The 11,543-nt window shown below is 32.6% G+C and overlaps 1 non-coding gene across 1 annotated transcript; it reads left to right on the forward strand.

Annotated features, from left to right (window-relative positions):
• The first annotated feature begins 4,192 nt into the window (after positions 1–4,192).
• On the forward strand, positions 4,193–4,265 carry LOC119473243. Its single transcript, XR_005202442.1, has one exon. It is a non-coding gene; the product is annotated as a small nucleolar RNA SNORD65 (small nucleolar RNA).
• The last annotated feature ends 7,278 nt before the right edge of the window (positions 4,266–11,543 follow it).

Genomic DNA, 11,543 nt, shown 5'->3' on the forward strand with positions numbered 1-11,543 from the left:
CCTGTGGTATGCCTTGTAATTTTCTGTTGTCAGCTGGACATGTTGTATCAGGTAATATGAATTGTGGTAAATAGGCCCCTAGTGTAAGGACTTACATAAGTTAATCTGGCTAAGTGTGGACTGTATTTTATGTTTATTGTAGCTGTAGTTAGGAAAGAATTTAAATTTTGCGAGTGTGCCTGTTTTTGTCTCCAGTCTTGCCTTTGGGGTTTCCCTTTATTCTGCTCGTTAGCAGGAGTCTTTGTCTAACAGCTATTTCTTCTGTAATCCAGTGTAATTAAACTGGCTTTTGTTAGTGTTGGTGGAGTTTAGCAAGGGATATGTTCTGTAATCCTCTAATTAAATCTCAGTCTCTAACTGGAACTGTGTTTTGGGAACACGGCCTTTACAAGTGTTTCTTGTCCTCTATTTGGGTATACATTTTTTTAATTAATTAATTAATTATTGTTGTTATTGTTACCTCTACTCCCTTCTCTGGCCAAATTCCCTGTCAGTTTCTTTAGCACTCTCTTCCCTATTGACCATGCTTTGTACTTTGGTTTTGATTTTTTTTTTTTTCCTTCTTAGGCGAGGCAGAAAGGCTAAAGGTGTTGAAGTGAGAAGCACGTATCTTCCCACTGGGAATAAATTTTTAGTATTGTTCTTTCGTTATGTCTTTCCTCCTGGACAGTAGACGTGTTAAAGAAATATCTTAAGGGCTTCATAATGACTAATTTTTCCCCATTCCTTGTCAGCATTGCTAGGAGATCTTTCTCAGATCCTTACCAAGAGAACCTGGAGAGGTTTCTGGGGGGAAAGTACATGAAGTATAGCCTCCACAGCCATTATTGCAACTAATTATAAAGTGATGCCTTTTTGCATTTTTATATTCTATTATTTTGGCTCACAATTAATTGTATTCTCAGTTTTGACCAACTATGTTTCTCATGACTATATTTTAATCTTCTGTGTAGTTAATTAGAATGCAATCCCATGTATAGTTTGTCCTAAACCTATTTCTGTTTATTGTGTAACATTTGCTCTTTCAGAGAAAGACAAATTGAATCGAAAGTTTTACTATAAATTCATGGAGTTTCAGGTTCTGGCAATACTTCTGTGAGCTCACACCTTAAAGTTTGTAGTTTTCTTTTCTTATTGGTATTACTGACCTGTTGGTATTTGATCGTATAAATAAATATAAAGCATTTTGTAGAAAATGAAAACACACACTTAAAAAGCATTTTAAAAACTATACAAAAAGTCTATACAACTTTTATTATGTTATTATTCATTATTGTTCATTACCTATTTACATATTTCCAAATTTTTTCCCAGATCATTCCTCCGGAGAATTTTTTAAAAATGAAACATTAAATATACACTCAAATAAAACATAACCTTTTTTGCTTTTGTTTTTTGGATAAAAGACAATAAGTAAAAGATCTAGAAGCCAAATAAAGGCAGAGAGATATGACCAGCATCAAAATTAAACAAGGAATATTACTAGTGATTCCAAAACTACTACAAGAATAAAAGTGGGACACCACAAGCCATGTTATGTAACACATTTGAAAACTTAGATGAAATGTAATCATTCTTAAAATAGAGACTACTGAAGCTCACACAAGAAAAGATAGATAACACAAATAGTCTTGAATTTAAAGTTAAAAGCATTACAAAAATATAACGTTACCAAATATAAAATTTACAAAACATAAAGTTTCAGGCCCAGATAATTTTACAGGACAATACTTAAGATGCATTTCAGAAGAAAAAATAACCATTACATGTAATCTCTTCCATAGATGGAAGAGGACTTTGCAAATCTTGTATGAAGTCAACATTACGTTGATAAAAATACCAGACAAAGAAATGATTAGAAAAATAAAACATACATCAACATACTTTATGAAGCTGGAGACAAAATTCCTAATATTATATAAGCAAACTGATTGCAAAAATTAGATAAAGATAAAATGAGTTTTTATTATTCTCTCCTCTACAATTTTTTGGAAGATCTTGAGAAGAAATAGTGTTAGTTCTTCTCTAATTGTTTGTTAAAATTCAATATGAAAGTTTTGGGCTGTATTTTGATGAGAGGCTTTTTATTACTGATTCAATGTTTTTACACATTACTGCTCTGTTCAGATCTTCTATTCTTCACGATTCAGTTTTGGTTGGTTGTATGTTCCCAGGAATATATCTATTTCTTCCAAGTTATCCAACCTTCAGTGTATAATTGTTCCCATTAGACTCTTGGAATCTTTTGTACTTCTGTGATTTCAGTTACAATATCTTTGCTTTCATTTATGATTTTATTTATTTGTGTCTTCTCTTTTAATTCTTAGTCTATCATTATCCTAATACCAAAGCTAGACAAAGACACTACAAGAAAAGAAACTATAGGCCAATATCCCTAAAAAAAATAGATGCAACAATCCTCAAAAAATACTAGTAAATCAAATTAAGCAGCACATTAAAAGGATCATTCAACATGATTAAGTGTCATTTTTTCTTGAGATGCAAGGATAATTCAACAGATACAAATTAATAAAAGTAATATGCCACAACAGATTGAAAGATAAAAATTATATCTGTCATCTTAATAGATATGAGAAAAGCATTTGACACAATTCAACATTCTTTCATGCTAAAAACTCTCAATAACATAGTGATAGAAGGATAGTATCTTATCACAAAAACAGTTATATATGACAAGCCCACAGATAACATCATATTCAATGGTGAAAAGTCAAAAACCTTTTCTGTAAGATCATGGATAAGACAAGGATGTCCACTCTCACCACTTCTATTTAACATAGTGCTGGGAGTCCTAGACAAAGCAATTAGGCAAGGGAAAGATATACAAGCATCCAAACAGGAAAGGAAAAAGTTAAATTGACCTTGTTTGCAGATGGCATCATCATATAAATAGAAAACTCTAAAGATTTCAACAAAAAACTGTTAAATATAATAAAGAAATTTATTAAAGTTGCAGAATACAAAGTCAACATACAAACGTCAGTACTATTTCTATACACTACAAATGAACTATCTTAAAATTTTTTTTTTAATTCCGTTTACAATACTTGTAAGACAAAAGCCCATTCAGAAGTAAATTTAACCAAGGAGGTGAAAGATATGTACACTGAAAACTATAAAATACTGATAAAAGAAATTGAAGAAGATACAAATAAATAGAATGATGGCCCCTTTTCATGCATTCGAAGAATTACTATTGTTAAAATGTCTATACTATTAAATAAATCAACACATCCAATGTAATTCCTGTTAAATCTACAATAATATATTTTCACAGAAATTAAAAAAAATTTTTGAACTTTTTAGTTTTATTTATTTATTTAGATTTCAAATAGCCAAAGCAATCTTGAGCAAAAAACAAAAACAAAAACAAACAAACAAACAAACAAAAAACAAAGCTGGAAGCATCACAATACCTGAATTCAAAATGTACCACAAATCTATAGTGACCAATTCAGCATGGTATTAGCATAGAAAGAGACAAACAGACAAGTGGAACAGAACAGAGGCCCCAGAAATAGGTTCATGTATTTACTGCCCATTAATTTTTTGACAATGATGTCAAGAACATACAAGTGGAAAAGAGCAATCTCTTTCACAAATGCTGTTGGGAAAACTGCATATCTACATGCAGAAGAATAGAAATATACACCTATCTCACACCATATACAAAAATTATCTCAAAATGGATTAAATACTTAAAATATAACCTAGAACTGTAAAGCTCAGAGGAGAAAATACAAACAGAAAATTTTATAAAACTGGTTTGGGCAATAAATTTTTGGACATTACTCCAAAAACACAAGTAAAAAAGCAAAATACACAAACAGTATTATAGCAAAATGAGGTCTCCCGCACAGCATAAAAAACAACCAATGTAATTAAGAAACAACCTATGGGATAGGGGAAACTATTCACAAACCATTGAACTGATAAGGGGTTAATATTCAAAATATGCAAGTAACTCAACTCACTAGCAAGAAAACAAATAACCTGATTTAAAATGTGCCTATCAAAATAGGCACAACTATCAAAAGAAGATATGTCAGTGGCCAAGAGGTATTTGAAAAAATGATCAACGTCACTGATCACTGGGGAAATGCAAATTAAAACCACAATGAATTATAATCTCACACCTGTTAATATGGCTATTTAAAAAGGACTGAAGATTAACTAATGAAATCACTCCAAATAGCCATAGTCACTAGCAAATTGGTTAGTGCCAAACATATGGTATTCTGAAGGAAAAACACACCAAAGATATTAAGTATTAGCAATTATCTGGAGAAAAGGAAACCCTTTCTCATTGTTGGTGAAAATGTGCAAGGATGAAAATTAGTACAGCTATTTCATAGAACAGCACAGAGGATTATTTAAAAAATAAAAATAGAACCATCATTATGAATCAGCAATTCTACATCTGGGAATATAGTCAAAGGAACTGAAATCAGAATGTCAAAGAGATATCGGCACTTCTTTGTTCATTGTAGCGTTATTTAAAATAGCCAAGAAATGGAATTAACCTAAGTGTCTATTAATGTATGAGTGAATCGAAGAATCTAAGTATGGATAAATACAATGTGGTATATAGACACATCGAATACTATTTAACATTATAAAGAAGGAAATTCTGTCATTGCTGGCATAATAGATGAACATAGATGACATTATATTAAGTGAAATAAGCCAGGAACAGAAAGACAAATACAGCATGATTTCACTTATTTGTGAAATATTAAAAGGTGGAACTCAGAAGCAAAGTGTAGAATGGTAGTTTCTGGGGTCTACGGTCAGGGGAGTTTGGGCAGATTTTTGTCAAAGGCTACAAAATTTCGGTTAGATAGGAGCAAAAAAAATTTTTTTTTTTTTTTTTTTTGAGATGGAGTTTCGCTCTTGTTGCCCAGCCTGGAGTGCAATGGCGTGATCTTGGCTCACCACAACCTCTACCTCCTGGGTTCAGGCAATTCTCCTGCCTCAGACTCCTGAGTAGCTGGGATTACAGGCACGCGCCACCATGCCCAGCTGATTTTTTTGTATTTTTAGTAGAGACGAGGTTTCACTATGTTGACCAGGATGGTCTCGATCTCTTGACCTCGTGATCCACCTGCCTCGGCCTCCCAAAGTGCTGGGATTACAGGCGTGAGCCACTGCGCCCGGCCCAGGAACAAACATTTTAAGAGATCTATTGTAAAGTATGGTGGATATTAATAATAATATATTGTACACTTGAACACTCTTAAAAGGGTAGATTTTAAGGGTTATAGCTATAAGAAAGCATGTGAGATAACATATATGTTAATTAGGTTAGCAATTTATTCATTTCACATTGTATACATATTTTAAAACATCATGTTGTACACCATAACTATAAAAATAACTTTATGTTGTCAGTTAAAAACACATATTTAAAAATATTATAAAAACAGTATATATTGAATGATTAGCTTTCATCCTGGGCATTCAACAATGGTTCAATATTTGAAAATTAAATCAGTGTTGTTTACTATAGTAATAGACTATGTAAGAAAAACCACAATCACTTTAACAAGTTCTACAGAAACATCTATTTGTAGCACTTGGAATCAAGTGTATGTACTATAGAGGTGGGGAAAATACACAGCTATCACTTGTCATCCTGATAATTTTTGAGCCATGAATTTGGTTCCACTATAGTGTTGCAGGTGTATACATCATAGTACACTTTTCTGCATCTGATTTTAACTTATGTCTCATATAGCCCAAAAGTCACTTACAATTCGCAATCAGTAGTCCACTAAAGAGCCTGAAATCACTATTTTACCCTCTCAAACACCAAATTCTCTATGTATTCATATTCTAATAACTTTTCAGGTAGCAAAAACTGTGTTCTTTCATTAATTAAACTTATTTGAAGGTTCAACATATTTCTGACACAGTGCTAGGTATTGCTATAACATTTTTTGAAAGGCAAAGCAAAACAAAATATATACAAAGTCAGTGACTATGTCCTTAGAATATTTCAGATTGAGGCACAGGTGACAAAACTGGAGTCCTAGGATATATTCAGTTTAATTTTCAACATGTCTGTATTCCACAAAGGGGAAAAATTTGCACGTTCTTCAAAAGAGCATCATGCATTCCTCCCTTAGATATTATGAGTCTGCTTACTTTTATTCTACAAACTGTCCAACTCAGTAATTTGATGCATGGACTTCCTGGGGCTGTAATTATTTGATTTTTACGATCTATTGTCTCTTAGAAGATGAAAAATTCAAACAAATAATAAATTAATGGGAAATTCCAAGCATTTGGAGCATCTCAAAGGAAAAGTCATTGGTACTATGAAGATGATACCAGATGTGTCAGAGAAGATTTCTGTTAGCATGAATATAAGTTTTTACCTGAAAATGTGTTTGAGATTTCTTGGACAGGCTAGGAGATTGTAGAGCAACAGAAACAGTAAACATGTAAAAATTATCCTTATGCAGATATTCTGAGACAGTGATCTGTGGACCTCCGAAAGGTCTCTGAGATTTTGTTTAGGGAATTTGGGAAGTCAAAATTATGGCATTTCACTGTCTTGAGATTTACAATGATAATGCAAAGGCAATCATGGGAAACTGTTGGAACCCTAGAACATGTTAAAACAGGAAACCTGGCCGGGTGTGGCGGCTCACACCTGTAATCCTAGCACTTTGGGAGGCGGAGGCAGGTGTATCACCTGAGGTCAGAAGTTAGTTCCAGACCAGCCTGACCAACATGGTGAAACCCCATCTCTACTAAAAATACAAAAATTAGCCTGGCGTGGTGGCTGGTGCCTGTTAATTTCAGCTACTCGGGAAGTTAAGGCAGAAGAATAGCTTGAACCTGGGAGGTAGAGGTTGCAGTGCACTTCAGCCTGGGCAACAGAGCAAGACTTTGTCAAAACAAAACAACAACAATAAAAACACAGGGCACCAAATTGTAGTAGAAGGTGTTTTACTTTTCTCTATTATTCACTCCCAAAGAATAAAAATGCAGATTTCAATTAAGAATGTCCCTAGTAAAAAAATAAAACTTAAAATTTTTATTACATAATGATGCTTCGGTACCTATCTTTTGTTATTCTGTGTGACAAACTGGAAGTGCTCGTAAAGCCACTCTATTGAAAGTACAATGCTTTTGTTGAAGAACATGTCCAAGATCATTTGTGTTGTGAGTGAAGCGAGGTATTTCTACTTACAAGCATAAGTATGGTTAAGCTAACATAGAAGTAGTTGGTGAGAGACAGATCATCAAGGACCTCTGGGGCTGCATTAAAGATTGTGCTCTTATTTTAGTAACAAACCAAAACCATTTAAGGAACTGGAGCATATTGGGAAAAAATGTCAATATTTAATTTACCAATTTTACTGAATTGTTTCAAAATTATAACTGTACCCCTGTAAAACCCCAAATCCAACCATGTTTCTCTATTGAGTTTACTCCCCAACTCTATCAGCTAAAATTTGCTGTATCATTTGATGTCTTCATTTTTCCTATTCACCTTCCTCTACTCAAATCGGAAACTAATAACCTCACTTGTACCTCATGCAGTTAAAAATAAAAACCACATCAGATGCACGATGACAACTTCTTCATCACACTGAGAATATAATTCTGGGTCTTAAGAGTCAATCTTTACAATCCTTCATAGTGAGGAAACTACAGGACTGAATTTTTTAGTTGTAATTTTAAGAGATATATCTATTGTCTGCTAGCTTAAGTTACTTGTATCTGATATTTATGAAAATGTATTTTTTAATCCAGAGAATTTTAATCCATAATTAACAACAATGTTTATGGCTAAACATTGTGAACTAGGCAGAAATACATAACTACTGTAGTTTCAAAATTCTGAAGCTGAAATGTCTTTTTCTTCTTTGGAGCAATTTTACCTTAGATGCCATTCCTAGCCTGGAGCTCTGTGAAAAGTTGGAGATAGATGGCGCCTGACCAGGTCAATTAAAAAACAGACCCCCTAATAAAGAGTTTTTCTCACTTCAAAATTCTATAGAGGGCCACTTTATTATTTTTTAAGGCAATTTCTTTCAACAACTAGAGGAAACAGTCTCCAATTTCCCCAGGCAGGTCAAGATAGAATTATTCTTCTTTGCCATCAATTATTATTATTGACTGCTATTCTTAACTTTCTTTTGAAATTTCTTGAAGGTTTTATTTTGCTCAACTAATGACTTGCCTTACTAAAATGGGTTTGATGGCCCTGAAAACATCTCTCCAACGTTTTCCTTCAAGAAACCATGCAAAGTCATCAAATAAATGCCCATTTCATGTCTAGGTAGAAGATAAAAAACATAAACAGATGGATGGAATCAGTGTCCATCACAAAGAGGCCAAAAGAAACATTTATAAGGGACTTAGAGTTCAGACTTAGATCAAGCTCCCTCCCTTATACTATATATCCACCCGCAGAGGTAAACCTAATTGAAAGAAGCCCTTCATCAAGAGGCTTCACACTGAAATTCTAAATAATTACTCTGCCGCTGTGCTCCACAAATTCATAATTTTATACATTCTGAAATCACAGCTAGAATAACTATGTATGTATGTTGTACTGTATTTTTGTGTTAAAAATTCTTATTTGCTATATAGAAAGACATCTACAATAGCCTAACTTTGGTATCACCTGTTTTTTAAATTCTTCATTTTCTGATGCACTCAAAGCCTTTACAAACAGAAGTTGCTCAGAGTCTTTCAATCCCTGAGAATTCCAGGTTTATGGAAACACAAGAAAAATAAAATGCCAGTCCCAATTATTCTACTAAAAATCTATTAGGTCAATTAGAAATGAACATATTTAGGGAATTTACAGCAGCATAAAATCAGGAAGCCTATTTTTGGGGGCTGCGAAATGTGGTTTTAATGTCCTATTGCTATGTTTATTTTCCCTAACTATGTGATTTATTCATGAGTAATTGACAGATAAAAGATATCCAGCTAAAACTTCAATAGCAATTTTCCACTTATAGGAATAAAAGTAAAGGAAAAATAAAATATAATACTTATAAAATATAATAATCAGATTCATTGAATTTCAAGAGAAAAAGATGTAGTGGGAAAAGCAGGAAAGCACAATTAAAACAAAAATGTGAGACCTTAAGCTGTGTCTGTAATATAACTAAACAACCATGCAAGCTTACCTGCATTTTAAAGCAGCACTTCCAGTGGTGTGTGTATATGCATATGGGTGTGTGAGTTACAACACTGTAGAGATTGGGATAGATTTCAGTGTATAGCCACATTAATTGTTTAATTAATTATAGAGAAATCTAAGAACAAATCATTGTTTTCAATTTAAACTTACTGTTTTTTCACAAACACAGGGTAAGTCTTCTAAAAGTTGTATTCTCCCATATGTTCTAATTATAACTATTTTCTTTACTAATATAAACGTTTGATTTTCATCTGACGTAAGTTGCAAAAAGGGCATCCATTTTGCTTCTTTCTTATGAATACGCTTTACAATGTCACCGTGACATTCCTCCCATTAAGAAGTGGCATATTTTTTTCTCCTCCCCTTGAATCTGGTATACCCTTGTGATATCCTTTGTCTAATATAATGTAGCAGAAATGATGATGTTCCCATTCCAAGCCTTGCAGTCTTCCACTGTATCTCTGGATTCCTTTCTCCCATGTGTCTAAGTCTGCTGTAGAAGAACACTGTGTAAACTTGAGCCTCACATTACCCAACTGGTTGCAGCCACACCCTCAGTCATAGGAGAGAAATGAGTCAAGATCAGGAATGCCAACTTAACAACTCATATGCAACTGAGAACAGGTAAGTGAGAAAACCCAGTTTCTACTAAAAAACAACCCAGATTAACCAAAACTACATTGGCAATCCATAAAAACGAAAGCTAGAATATTAAATATGTCTTAGCCACAGCATTTTGAAATGCTGTGTTATTGAGCAACGAGTAGCTTATAAGAAAAAACCCATATTGACATAACATAAAGACTGAATATTCTGCAAATCATATTTTTTTAATCAGCAAAGCTGATTGTCTTTTTATTTCACTTCAAGGGAAATATATAAGAAAATAGGTGCCATTGGAAGATCTGAAAATTATTATTTCATTTTTTGTTATTTGTGTTTTTATTTTTATAAGATGCTTTTAATTACAGAAAAAATATTCACATAGCTAAGCATAAAATTATTCCATTATCTTAGAAATAAATAAAGCATTACTTATTTTATACATATTATTAGGTGAACAAAATAATTTCTGTGAATAGTGAAGAGTTTGTAATTATTTTGCATATTCATCATAAACTATTTTGTAAATTATACAATTTATCTTTACCTACTTTTGAATAGAATATAGAAATAAATAGTACAAGCTTAATAAAACTTCATTGATAACTCAATGTTGCCAATTAAGGCATATATTGTATAATTATTAAATAATTTCTGGAAAGCTGTATTGTCTGCTCTAAGAATAAAATACTGAAATATGGTTAAAAATATAACTTTGGGTGTAGCCTATTACTTCATTAATTCATAGAACCTTGGAAAAACTAAACTTCCACAACCGAATAAAGTGATTCTTATTTTGAAAACTTGGATTTTACTTTAGAACTGTTTCAGTGACATGTATCTTATGTAGCAGTCATGCTATTTAAGTTTCTGGTGCCATATACAAACATTATATTTTTAATTTTTATCAAGAAATCCTTTATATTGTAGCATTTAGATAATTAAGCAGTGAATTGTATGCGTGCTTCTGTATGGGTACACAGAGTTTGTGCAATTTTTAAAAAGTGTATGATATAGGTACTAACAATGAATTATCTTTAAAATTGCATAGAAACATTGAATTCATACAGTTTTTAAAAAAGTAATTTTATTTGGCATTATGTTTATAAGTCATCTCTAGTATAAGGTATATCGAATATAATGAATTCAAATAATATGGAAAGATGTTTCCTTGTGCTTCAACTTATTATAAAGTTTCTATTGTAGATTTCTTTGAGTAGACAGATTTCATGGTTTGTGCTATTTGTATTATTGTTTACCTTTTCAATAACTTTCTGGATTTATAACGTGCATTTCAGTTAGTGAAATATTTAATGTCACAATATGATGCTTGACTTAGCATGAAGTGGGAAATTATAGCACATAATTGAAATCCATGGGTTCTTGAATTTCAGCCCATACTTCAAAAAATTGTGTCAGTTTTAAAATTAAGAATTAATTCATTTTGCATTGAAACATACAATTTATACACTTATCTTTTTTATGAACAACTTAAAGACTTTCTAAAGCTCTTAGAATTTTGTTACACTTTACTGTTGTATACAAACAATCCAAGATGTCAGGATTATTAGGGTGGTAGAGAGATACTAATAGAGAAACAGCACAACTTTTTTTTCCCCAAGATGGAGTCTCGCTCGCTCTGTCATCCAGGCTAGAGTGCAGTAGCACAGTCTCAGCATACTGCAACCTCTACCTCCCAGGTTCAAGCGATATCAAGCAATACTCCTGCCTCAGCTTCCCAAGTAGC

The sequence above is a fragment of the Cebus imitator genome, unplaced genomic scaffold, assembly GCF_001604975.1.
Source record: "Cebus imitator isolate Cc_AM_T3 unplaced genomic scaffold, Cebus_imitator-1.0 Scaffold141, whole genome shotgun sequence".
Taxonomy (NCBI): Eukaryota; Metazoa; Chordata; class Mammalia; order Primates; family Cebidae; genus Cebus; species Cebus imitator.